Source organism: Lygodium microphyllum, chromosome 20 (genome assembly GCF_053477565.2).
Source record: "Lygodium microphyllum isolate KBCC chromosome 20, Lygodium_microphyllum_v1.1.10, whole genome shotgun sequence".
Classification (NCBI taxonomy): domain Eukaryota; kingdom Viridiplantae; phylum Streptophyta; class Polypodiopsida; order Schizaeales; family Lygodiaceae; genus Lygodium; species Lygodium microphyllum.
Genome location: NC_141154.1, coordinates 38,643,231 through 38,657,135, shown reverse-complemented (window position 1 = coordinate 38,657,135; position 13,905 = coordinate 38,643,231). Strand labels below are relative to the sequence as shown.

General features: G+C 39.8%; 1 pseudogene; it reads right to left on the bottom strand.

The window, feature by feature from the left end:
• Positions 1-6,134: 6,134 nt before the first annotated feature.
• Positions 6,135-7,080, bottom strand: LOC148018852 (uncharacterized; annotated as a pseudogene).
• Between the last annotated feature and the right edge of the window lie 6,825 nt (positions 7,081-13,905).

Genomic DNA, 13,905 nt, shown 5'->3' with positions numbered 1-13,905 from the left:
GCACTTTTAGACAACTGTTGTATGAATGGCGCCGCATATCTGAGTATCAAAACAGTCGTGAATAAGTGGTGAGGCGTGGACTGCATGTCTATCGTGAAACAGTGGTGAAGATTATGTAAACTGCATGTCTGTCGTGTAACAGTATATATATAGTGAAGATTATGTAAAGCTCTGTCTTCCTCAAGACTCGTGGCCTGACGAGTGGTCGAGATAATCGACCACAGTGGCGAATCGTGATAGCCTGAGATATTCCTCAGGCCTCCAGGGTCAATGGCCGTGAAAGGGATAGTTTGTTCAAAATATATTTAAGCCAAAGAGAACCATCGTTTTATTTGCAAGTTCCAGCAGCTACGATGTGAGATATCACGTGCTCCTATATAATATTATATATATATATATATATAAACATATTCGTGCTCGTATATATAAATACATTCATGCAGCCTCTCGAAACATGCATGTGTACATATGCCACACACCATGCATGTATGTTTTTTTGTAAGAACTCTTGTGAGCATTGAGCAAATGATACAATCACGATGAACTAATATGGTGGTGGTCGTTTGAAATTTAGTCTTGTTAAACCTTGTCGTTTGAAATTTAGTCTTGTTAAACCTTTTTGAAGGTAAAATTGAACTAATTTGCATGTTGCTTTGTTGAAACCATTGTTGGGAAGGTTGAGAAAATTAAATTGTTAGTTGTGCATTTACCATTGGTAAGGTTCTTGTTAAGCTTTTTTGAAGGTAAAATTGAACTAATTTTTTGTCAGAACCATTGTTGGGAAGGTGGAGGAAAAGTAAATTGTTGTAGAATGTATTGGATGTGCATGTTGATTCTTTGAATGACATTATTGGAAAACAATTGCATACTAGACCTTAATGCATTAGGTTTCAAATAGTATAGGAGAGTTTTGAATTTGTCAAAATTGTTGACAACCAATTTGGAAGATGCTTGAAATTGACTCTTGTAAGATTTAAGATAGGACATAATTAATGTACATATTGCATCCTTTAGAGCCCCTATTGAAAAGGGATTTGATATTAATCCTTGATTTTTGAAAGATTATGCTCCCCCCCATGTTGACTTTACTAGTGGGTGAGGACTTGTTTTTAAAATTTGATGACCAATTCAAAGCCATGTTACTTGCTTTATGATGGGTATGTTGTTTAAGTACTTTTAGGATATCATAACTTCTTTGTTGTGATAGTATATAGTAAGAGAAAAATGTATGTTGTAATTTTGTGATTTAGTTATCCAAGTAGTTGAGGAATTAAAAGTTTTTAGATGAAGATTTGCAAAGTTTAGGATAGCACACACTTGTCAAGGAAAATTCTTTATCTTGAACTTTGCATGCTTATTTGAGTGAGGAAAATTCTTGATCTTGAACTTTGCATGCTTATCTAAGGGATTTGTGCATATGCAAGGCCTTTCCTTTGAGCCAATCACTCCTTTTAGTGAAGTTTTAAATTGTGATGTGTTGAGGCCTTCCAAGAGAGGGACAAAGAGAGTCTAGTCTTCTAAGGAGTTAGTATTTAGGAGTGGCTAGGTGTATATAAGGATCTTCCGATTACCTCACTCTTATTGATGTGCACCTCGAAAGATTTGAAGATAGAAGAGAAATGAAATTATCTTCATGTAGTTGCTTTTTTAAAGCCATTATTGTAAAATGTGATTAGTTTACATGAATGATGCCTCCCATTTTGTTAGTATGGGAAGAAATGTTGTTTTATTCTCTTCCCCCTCTTCTCCCTCTTATAAATGGATCTTAATTCTCTTCCCCCTCTCTTCTCCCTCTTATAAATGGATCTTAATGTCATAAGAAGTGGGAGAAAAGGACAAAGATTGAAGATGGTTTAATTGTGATTTTAGCTTAATTGTGTTGAGGGGTATAGTGTAAGTTGTTTTTGTGTTATATTGTGTATTTTCCTTTAACAGCATGATTCTCTATTTGAAAATTAGGTGCTTTGCATTTGGAAAATGAAAAATAACATTTATCTTTGTGAATGTATGCTTCAAGTTGAAGCATTAAGTTTTAGCCTTAGTTAGTCCTATCTTTTTGTTAAAGTCAATTTTTATTGTTTGTATTTTGAAGTGTGACTATTGTCATCACTATTAGTGTTTATTTGAACTATTATGTGCATCACTGCACACAAATAATGATGTTAATAGTGATGCAAATAAAAGATGCTAATGGTAATTCTGTATTGAGAAAAAATATATCAAAACCTAAGCATGGTATTTTACAGATTTGTAAATGGAGCACGAAAGGTGGAGAGCTCAAAGCAAGGAAGATTGAGGCTGAGAGAGAAATAGAGAAATAATGATGTTAATAGTGATGCAAATAAAAGATGCTAATGGTAATTCTGTATTGAGAAAAAATATATCAAAACCTAAGCATGGTATTTTACAGATTTGTAAATGGAGCACGAAAGGTGGAGAGCTCAAAGCAAGGAAGATTGAGGCTGAGAGAGAAATAGAGAAAATATATCTAACCCTAAGCATGGTATTTTATAGATATGTAAACAAGAGCAAAAAAGAGGTGGAGAACTCAAAGCAATGGAGGTTGAGAGATGAAAAATAGAGAAATTGAGGAAGGGGAAGAAATGTAGAGAGATGGAAAAAGGAAGAGAGGGGGAAGAGAATTAAAGGAAAGAGAAGCTAGAGGAAGAGCATATATATACGTATATAGGGAGAAATAGAGGGGAAGAGAGGAAATAGAGGGGAAAGGAAAAAAGAGAGTGAAGGGGAATAGAGGGAAACTAGAGGGAAGAGCATATATATATGTACATAGAGGGAAAAAGAGGGGAAGAGAAAATAAAGGGGAAAGGAAAAAAGAGAGGAAAGGGTAATAGTGATAGAGGAGGAAAAGGGGGAGAGAAGAAAAATAGGAGTTGAGGGGAGAGACAGATATACATGTGTGTGTGTCTGTGTGTAGGGTATGCAGAGAAGAAAAGGAGGAAAAATAGAGGGAGGGGGAGGGGAAGAGAAACATGAGAGACACAAAGAGAATGATAGCGATGAAGATAATAAGAGAAACGGATAGAGGGAAGGGGTTATTTACCTTAATACATAAGCCTAATTCGATCATTTTATTCTCTTGTATCCAAGAATGAATTGTAAATGTTAAGTATTTCAATAAGTGAATCACTAATTTGAATTGATAGGACCCTCCATCAATTCTCATTTTTAATTTTTATATCAACAATCAATGTATGCTTGATATCAAAGGTTGAAAAAATAATTTCAATAATGCATTTCATCTATGTTTTCAAAGAGTAGAATGCTCTTGCCATGTATAAACCCATTAAAGGAAAAAGGTGAATGTTAGGAGGGACCCCCCCCCCCCCCCCCCCCCCCCCCCAACTATTAAAGATCTTAAATGGGGTTTTGGCCTTTCTCTTGATGACTTGAAGCTTATGTAGGGAGCCTGACTTGTCGGCTTATCCCTCACACAGGTATTGCGAGTGGAGGTATTGAAAGCCTTCGGCGAAGAGCATTCAAACAAGGTTGGTCAAATTATAAGGATTAAAGATTGTTTTGAGGTTCCTTTAGCCTTTATTAGTAGAATATAAGTACTTGCAAAAGTAATATAACGCTTGGACATTTATTGGGATAAAATTTCAGCCACTTATAGGTATTATAGACTATTTTATGTCATTTACAAGTTTACAATTTGTTATAGAGAAAGAAGATATCAAGGTCTTCTTGGTAGTACTAATTCACTTTTTGTTAAAGATGTTACATGGTATTTTAGAGTTTGTATAGGGCTTACCTACGTGATTGTAGGTGGTATTCAATGCTTACGAGTCATATTTAGGTTTGATTTAGAGAGCTCGCCTTGGAAACACGGGTACTTGAGAAGTCAAAAAAATGAATTTACAAGGTATTGGACTCATCTATATAGCAAAGAATGTTTTCAAAATATTTTGGTTTTGATTTTTAAGCAAAGAAAGATAGTTCATCTCATTTTGAACCAAAAAGTTTCACATTTCAATATCTTGGAGAAAAGTTATAGCCATTTTTGTAACAAGAGGTATACTTGGGTTGCACTTTGACAATGAGTAGAACTAGCTGGAAATAAGGGAAAGAAGAAAGTCAATGAGGATATTTAGCAATAAATCAAAGAGGGATGTGAAACAATACTTGAGCAATAACATGATGAAGAGTAATCACATGAATACAGTGCATATAGCATGCTAAATGCAACACTTTGTAAACATGAGACTAGGCATTCAATTAGACATAATGATCTTATTGTAAAGTTAAATCAAGTGGTTGAGTAGATGGTTTAGTCAAATGTCCTAATCAAGAAAGTCAGAGTACATGGCCATGCTTGTGGTACCACAAATGCCTAGATCAAATTGAGTCTCTCATTAACCACATTCATCTTGTGCACTAATATTTCCTTTTTAAAACACACTAGCTAGGTCTTGACATAACATGTCACTCCATGAACTACGAGAATCATTCCATGCCTTAAAACATGACCAACAACCCATATGTGTAGCTTGGCTTATTGCAAAAGATAGCCCTCCTAATCCCCATAGAGACATGGAATGTAAAGCTTCTCTCTATCATGGATAATGGTCAGCCATAAAGCTTGCACAGTTCCCCAAACAATAAACATAGCTCTAGCTCCTTAAGCATTTTCATTGTCAACCTTCGAGCCTCATCAAATTAATTGACAATATGTAGGTTACAACACAACCCTCTTGAAAGCATGTTGATCCCTAGACACATAGGCAACCTTGGCATGCATAGTATCTCCTAGAAATCTCCCCAAGTTCTTCTCTCAGTTCATGCTAGTTAAATAGGGATTACAATATATGTAGGTTGACACAACAAGATGTCACCTTGCTCTTCCTTAATTCTCAAGCTGCTGCTGATGATATTTTACTTCACACTAATTTAAGGATCACCCGATAGCACTCAAACCCTCATAATGGAACCTCAATCTAAAAATTTAAATGTCACTCATCTTACAACAAATTGGAGATGTAGTATGCTAACCTTATATACGATGTTTTTGTTTTATTAATGTATATAGACCCTTCCATGCATGTATTTGCTATCTTTATCCTATGTAGGGGGAGTTTTTTCCCCCTTATTTAGTGTAGTTAGAGTTTACAAGAAAATGGGGGGCAATTAGGGCAGCCAAGTCACCTAGTGCAAATCACATTAGTTTCTTTAGGCTTCTACTACTAATGTGGTTGATGGAGAGGCACAATGAGACTCTTACAAATGCCCAAACACTCTCCTAGAAAGTCTTGGATAAGTTTGGAAGAATGGAGTAAGCAAAAGATCAATGTGATTAATGCATACCTCAAGGTGTGATTGCCATGAAAGTTTGAAGTGAAGCTCTTCTTCTTGGGCTTAAGCAAGTGATGAATAATCTCATTGAGTAGTACTTTTTCATATTGATTATATCTAGCTTTTGCAATCAATGGATTCCTTGTTTTTGGTGAATCCTGATGCACAATTTTTGAATGTTAGGTGTATGTTACATTGGCAAATGAATTATACATGAATATTTAGTCTATATAGCTAGAAGAGTGGCACGGTTGCTTGTCCTACCACCCTTTTTTTCCCTCTACAACCTTCGTTGTTTACATAAAAAATTTACTTTACAATGGTCATAGTTTGCATCACTAATTTGAATAGTGATAAATCTATTATGTTACTATTAGTGACGTGAATATCAATGAGGTAGACAATTTTTTCCACGAACAATTTTGTTACTTTAAATGCCGGTATTGGATTTGTAAGTTGTAGTAAAACATTTTTATAGTCCTATCCCATCAAACAATACAAAATAATTAGCATATTAGGGCATTGTCTAGAAGAATACATTATGTAACACCCATTAGTAATTTATTTATGTATAGCCCATCAAGATAATATCTAGCCAAATTCACAACCAAGTGCCCATCCATATCCAGGAAGATAGGGACGATACACGAGAATGAAACCTTTATGTTGAGTTCACAATATAATGATAATTTGATTATGACATAGTTATTAAAATATAGACACTTTCCAAGTTCATGTTTAAGTGTATATTTCACAAACACCTTGCAACCCAACATATATACATTTATGGAAATGGTCCAACCATGCATGGAACAACTCCCTCATCATCCAAGATTTTCTTGCATGGCCATGACTGCTCCCTCTTCACAATCTTGGATATAATTTCCACCAGCCCTTTGAAGATGTAGTATCCAAGAATTGCATTAACACAACATAAAATTGACATCCACTCCCTAGAGTCAGTGGTCATCCCATATACAGCTCTTGTGCCTTTCCATGCAAGCACTCTCATGCCTTTATCTCTAGAGTCTTGAAATCATGTCTCATCTGTATTCCATATGTTGGTTGGGGGGTAATTGTGTTGCTCATAAAGGGCCTTCAAGTTCTCATGGAAGGTCACTACAATTTTTTGGTCAAAAACTAATGGCCCTAGATTGCTCCAAGGGTTTGCTAACTTGAAACACCAAGTATGGATGTCGCTTGTGAAAGCATTCCCACCAACTCTTCCCAAGAATCCCTTGACTGAAAATTATATGTTTGGTCTAACATATTTTAGTGACCTTTAGCTTCACATCAAGAACATATACTCCATGGCTTGAATCACATTTTTTGAAACACCAGTCTCAAAAGAGTTGCCTCCTCTTTTGCTATTAGCATGGTTATTGGTCCTTTTTGCCTTCTTATTGGTTTGCCCCTCTTGCTAATTTAACATCGTTGAGGCACTCATCCCATACTTGTTAGAACACTTGTTGAGAGAAATTCTTGTCTCGTGATCAACAATTTCTTGAGTCGTGTCTTCAATGGTCCATTGCTTGGCAACTTTCTTTCTTTGTATCTTTGCAAGAGGTTCAATAGGGACTGGTTGAGGTAGTGCTAATCAGAGGGGTTTATGCTGAGCTCTTTTGGAGTGAGATTGCTTGCACTTGGCTTGTGGAGAGGAGGCATGGCACCATTGACTAGGATTGAACCTCCCCTTTGGGCATCTACTACTCCAAATAGTGGATCCAAATATCTTGTTTGATTTCGAGAAGAAGAAGAGGGTTGTTTCATTGGTGCAAATCCATCAATCGCTTTTGAAGAGTTTGATCCTACCCTAAGGGGGGCCCTCAAATAAAAGTGTTTAATTTATCGTCTTGATTTCGAGGCTATAGATTGTTCTTCCTCTCTCAAGGCAATCAATTTTGATTCCAAGGTCATTCCATTCCACTAGCTTGGTTTTTAGCAATGGTCATTTAATTCCTAAGATGAAAAAACATTCAATTCGTTTTGGGGAGGGGCATTTGAATGAAAGCATGCTAAGTCTATAAATGCATTTGATTCCAATTGGGCTATGCTTAGATGGTTGAAGAAGCCACCAAAAGGATACTATCGGGTTGCACTCAAATGGTTGAAGAAGCCACCAAAAGTGTACTATAAAAAGTAATAATTGTGCTACTCAAAGCATTATTGAGATGCTATAATGATTTTGAATTAAATTATGCACTCTATTCATGTGCTACCTTCCTTCAATGCTTTCTTCTTCCAAACACACTCCTTTTTCCAAATCCTCCAAATTTTCTCACCTTGGCTTTGCTACATTATAGAACCAATCTTCTCCTCCACTCTCTCTCCTTCTTCTTGTTCCTAGATCACTTAGGCCAAGTCCACTTTTGGATGTTTGCCCTTCTTGACTCCATTGCCTAGTGTGAGTTCAATTGTCAATGTTCAAGCATGCATTTGATGATACCATTTGATTCCCACTTTCTCCCATTCTATTGGAATAACCTTATTAAATAGTCACCTATGTAGCATATCAGTGCCATTGGAGCCTTGCTTTTAACTTATGCTCTCATGACTAGGTTGTGCTTTCAGTTACACTGTAACATGACAGCCTCTCTCTCTCTCTCTCTCTCTCTCTCTCTCTCTCTCTCTCTCTCTCTCTCTCTCTCTCTCTCTCTCTCTCTCTCTCTCTCTCTCTCTCTCTCTCTCTCTCGATAGTCACAACAACATTCCTTCCAACTTAGACCACTTCTTTTGACACCCGACCTTTCCAAAGAGATTTACCCATGTCATTTTCTATTTTCTCATGTGCTTTTTAAATTTTATTTTTTGTTTATCTTTTTAAGTTTTAAAGTTTCTCATCTCTTCCTCTCATGTTCTAATGCATATTGCCCTCGAGTTCCAATGTATCATAGCATTGGGCTCTTAATCTCCCTAAGTGTAGAAGTTAAGTGAGACTCTGCACCACAAAAAATGTTACAAGTTGCATGGGAGTGAGCCCAGCTCTCAGCTTTAATCGATCACATTATCTAGCTTACACAAATATCCACTGATATGGACAAAACAATTAATCCTCCCTTCTGTTGGGCACTCCCTTGCTTCTCTACTTGCTTTTGATGGGATCGATTTTTTTGGGAATTCCCTTGCTTCTCTACTTGTTTGTGATGGGCTTAACATTATTTTTGTATATTTTTAGTCTATTCATGTGCATATAACGCCCACAAGCAATGTAAATTTACGAGTGCGAGTGCAATGTGAATGATCCTTGGAATATTACATGATTGACTAGCGAAGGCCAATAATATGGTATGTCGATCGAGTTGAATGTTATGAAATTGAATAAGAAATGTATGGTCATCTTTGCAGGTTATGAACAAGGAAGACCTATGAGAACCATGATCATCCATTCACCTCAAAGTTCATCAAGCAAGCCTTAATATCTTCACCTATAATCTATTTAGATCAACATCTGAGCTTTCACTATGCAAGTATATGAGTAGGCAATGTCATGATTGTATTACTTTGCTTAAAATAGAAAAAATCTCAATTATGGTCTAATTTGCATATATTATGTATTGTTTGCTCATGTCATATAATTTTACAAGAGAAGCTTCATCTCTATTCTAGCATCAATTCTTCTTCCTCTTATGTCTCTAGTCTTCTTGGTGACAATGTGAAGGTATATCATATCAAATAGGTATCTTGAGAGCTTTAAATAGGCACACTCCTTAAATCATGAGGCAATCAAGCTCGTATTGATTAGGCCACAATAAGAAAGCTAAATCCGATGAGTTTACTACAAGCTTTTTGTGGAGGTAAAGGCATCGTGTTTAGGTTGCCATGTATTAACTTCACACACCATGACCATACACTTGTACATTGTAGGTGGAGAGCACCCATGACTATCATTTTACTCTTTATTATTTATGTGACTTGAATAAGGGAAGATTGGCCACACATTATGACTATTGGAATTTCCATATATGCTCTCTCTCTCTCTCTCTCTCTCTCTCTCTCTCTCTCTCTCTCTCTCTCTCCATATACCATAGCTCTTACTTTTTCTTGTGTGCTTTCACTCAAGTTTTACCTTTCAACTAGTATAGAGCCAACCATTCAAGGAGCTTCTTTATCCTTTGCTTCAACTCACTACAAGATATAGACCTTATAGCGACGTTTAAAGCGACGAAAATACAAACAACAAAAGTTGCCCCCGTCGTCGCAAAAAGCGTCGTTATTGACGACGCCATAGAATCGTCGCTATATAGCGACGGTTACAAAGAATTTGCGACGCTTATAGCGACGCCAATAGCGATGCGAGCAGTAAATTTGCGACGCAAATAACGATGGTAACAGAGAAAAAAAAATTTGTGGAGCACTGTGTGCTGTATGAGAGCCATACAAAATAGTTTCTGCACTGCTGTATACAAAGCGTTTGCAAACAAAAAGAATGTATACTGAAATCATAAAACTGATACATTAAATAAATACATGATCACATAAAATGCGATTGGTACAATCATGAAACGATATCACTAATACATAGAAAATGTCTACATAGATCAGGCGACTAAAAACTAAAGGTGTGTGAGCTCTAAGGATCCAAGGGCGAGCTACAAATCCTCGTCCCCCGAAAGCTCGTCCCGCTGCAAAGGAGCATCAAACGGATTCTGCAGAAAAAGAAACAACATATCAATCCACCATACAATAATACATTCAAATATCTCATGGTAACTACGGACAAGAAAGATGAGTGACTTACAGGGCCGCCGCGTCTATACAATCGGTCGATCAATGCCCTGAGACCGTGCCTCTCTGCATATCGAGTCTCAAGGCCTTGCGGATCGCGATTTGTAACATAGTGCTGCAAAGAAAACAAAATGCTAACTGTTAGAAACATGATTGTCAGTACAAAGAATATCTCAAAAAAACAAACAAGCAAAACAAAAGAGAAACTTACAAAGTCCTCCAAATATGTCCTATGGCCGCCACTCCCAAGATGATGCACCGATCCGGCCTCGATTCGTGCCCTCGCCGCCTCTCGCTGCTGACTCCAACGTCCTGGCGAATTTGTAGCCTCCTCCCTCAGTCGGCGCCAGTCGTCTGCATCTAACCACTCGGGCTTTGGAGCCCCACTCTTGATTGCCTTGCGTGCGTCGCATCGTCTATGTGACATGTATGCACGCATGCAATCCATCATCCAGCCCGTAGAGAATCTATCTACTGTGGCTGGCACCGGGAACTCCTCGTGCAAGGATGCTACTATGTAGTCCTTGCTCCCCTCCGGTATGTTCCTCCAATGATCCAGGACGTTGTGCCGAAAAACTTGTTGGCACAACTCCCTCATGCGAGCCATCACCCTCCTCCCCTCATCATTCATGATGATGGCTCCTGACCTGCTATCCACTAGGTATCCATAACCCCTAGGAGTCTGCCTAAGATGGGCCCTCTCCCATCTCCGTCCACGCTCCTGGGCATATCCAGGAGACCCCTGTACATCCGGTGTACCGACGGGGGTACCCTCTCCCGGAGTGCCACTCAAAGGGGTGCCACCAAAGGGGGTGCCACCAAAAGGAGTGCCACCAAAAGGCGTGCCATCTGCCGACGGCTGCGCAAAAGCCGGAGTAACTGGAGTGGACGTCCCCACAGGTGTGACAAATCTTGGAGGTGACGCAGCTCCAGCTGAATGACGAGACGGAGACACCACGTCCATGTCTCCACAGCAGCACCCCCCTGATCCTCCTGCAGTCGCAGTCCCTCCCTCTGGTCCAAGTCGCGAGCGTCGAGATCGTCTGCTCGAAGCTGAAGCATCTGATCGCGCTGAAGCTGATCTAGCAGAGCGCCCTGACGAAGAACGAGACAGCTCCTGATCTGCCATCTCTCTGAATCTCGCGAGCTGATCTGGAGACATGCGTGCCATCATGTCCTGAAACTCCTCGTCGCTCATCCCTTGACTCATCCTGAAAATGTCGATACCTGCACAGATAAAAAATGATGTTAGAATAATCAATTTAAACTATACAAAGCACATTAATATAAATCATTTTTGAAAAATCCCTCTTAAAGTGCATATCTTATCTACCTTTATGGAAGATCTAAACAACGAATTGAGTAATACAATTCTCCAAGAATGAAGTATTCTATGGTCCCATGTTAATCTCCTGACACAACTCTGCATACATTGGAAGGTCGATAGACATGTCACCACAAAAGAACGAGTCTGCCTCGTTCTCAAAAAATTCTACGACTTCTGTATTTCCATCATTGTTAGCCGATGCGGGCTCCAAGCTTGCGGTGGTCTCCACCCCTTGTAATATCGATCCCTCTATTTGCATATTTTCTTCATCTATGCCTGGAACATCGCTTTGATCATATACTCTCGCACCTCGAGGAGTTGAAGGTATAACATACCACCATCGAGGTTGTCGGGGGTTTGGATAGAAGATTACATGTTCACAAACACTTACAAAGCGAGTTCAAACCATTGTGACATAAACCATGTCGTATTACAATTAGCAAGCAAATGACTATTTGTACCTATTCACAATGGGCCGGCAACACAAAGGTGTCGCGCAAATCCGTCCATTTTTTTCGGAATCTATTTCGAGAAATCCAGATGGACCTCGTCGAACTGTTGCTCCAGCTCCTCCAAGTACCACTTTGAACCACTGCATATCGAATAGTATCATGGAGAAGCTACGGTAATCCACCGTAATAATACTTTGCAAGTTCCCAAAATATTCCATCTCATCCACAACCGTGTTCGGATCCGTTGCTCGTCGCCGGCTCTCTTGCTCAAACCTTGCCATGACACCACAGTCCATTGTGGAGCGCATTTTGTCAATACGCTCCACCCAAAAATGCCGTCCGCGCGACCACGATGCACTATATATTTTGTACTGCACATTGAAACACTCAAATTAGATGTAGTAAGCAAATTTAGATACGACACATTCTAAACCCCTCATTACCTTTGGACTACACCCCCTCGAGAACTCCCACTCCTCCATTGAGACCTCTGTCCCTTCGCTGGATGCTACGGTCAAGGCTCCATGCAACCATCGTGTTGACATAAACCGCGGCATCTCCTCCATGCCTTCGGGATATCGAATCGGTCGGTGACGCGTACTGCATCAGAATTCAGCTCGCGCTTCCTCTCGATCTTGCCTTGCAATCTGGTACTTGGCGAGCCACGTCTCCATGGAGGCATGGTGCAACATACAAAAGCGATTCACCTTCTCTTCCATTGAGGCATCCATTCTTTTTTCTACCCCATTTCCAACCACCACATCTCCAGTCACCCTATCATCGTCCTTCAGCGTCCATAGCATTTCATTGTCTGGTTCCACCGTTGGTAGCCATTGTGAGATATGCACTAACGCCTCTGACACCAACCAACCTTCCACCATGCTACCTTCTGGACGAGCTCGTTGTCGCACAAAGCCTTTCAGGGTTTTCATGAAGCGCTCCAGGAAGAACATCCATCGCGTATGGACAGGTCCAGCAATCTCCACTTCGTCCACAAGATGCACAAGAAGGTAAACTTGTATCGTGAGCATGCTAGTGGGCAGGTATTTCTCAAAGAGACAGACCGTCTCAACTGCTCCCCGCCTTGCGGATTCAATAGAGGACGTCTTAATCTCTTTCTGTGAGATCCATTGCACCAAAGTCAACGTGTAAATGGCCCCGCGAATTTCTGGAATAAGGCATCCTGCGATCGCGATCGGTAGGACAAACTGCCACAAATGAGAAAGCATTATGAATAATGGCCACTTTTCAAATTGCAAAATGCCCACGCTAATTACAATCCATTCTAATCACAAACCTGACATATCTTATGCCAATCATGGGATTTTAGCCCAGACATTTGGTCATCTTTAGAAAATGCGGACCTGAGAGAACGCATCATACCCGTCGGAGTGCGGATAGACTTGATTACTTGCTTCACAATGCGCTCTTCTTTGGTAGACAAAACCCAGGGAGCGCGAGGAAGCTGCACTCCCCCTTCAGCACTCGATTGTGGCCAAAGCGCCTCCATCTTACCTACCTCCTTTAAATCCATTCGTGACCCTATAGTGTCTCTCTTTCTTGTGATGTGGTCCCATAGCAAGCTGCCCACATTTTTGAAAATATGCATGGGATCCAACAAGTGGTTGATCTGTAAGTGGGTCCAATATGGCAACTCGTAGAAAACTGAGAGCCGTCGCATTCCATTTGGATGTGATTCCGGGTTTACCATTTTCAGCTCATACCAGCTTGCAGCGTTCATACGTGCTGGAGGTCGTCCAAGAAAACCTTCCTTGAGTTCATGATCCTCCGGCAAGAAAGCGGCGTGTCCTTGATATACCATCTTCTTCATGGTTCGTGACCTTCGGGAGTCTAACTGTGGCCCACACAATGGACATGCATGATAACCTGAGGTAACCAGACCTATAAGGCGATCCATGACCTAGTGAATACTTGATTGAATGAAATAAAATATAGATATTACCAGCGAGAACAAAGGTCTGCTCACCTGAGCACTCTCCCAATCCCGGAAAGTCATGCATCGTCTACATGAGAATGGCTCGAATGTTGGCTGACCGTCGACCATCGCGCCTGCTCATATCTTGCACCGTG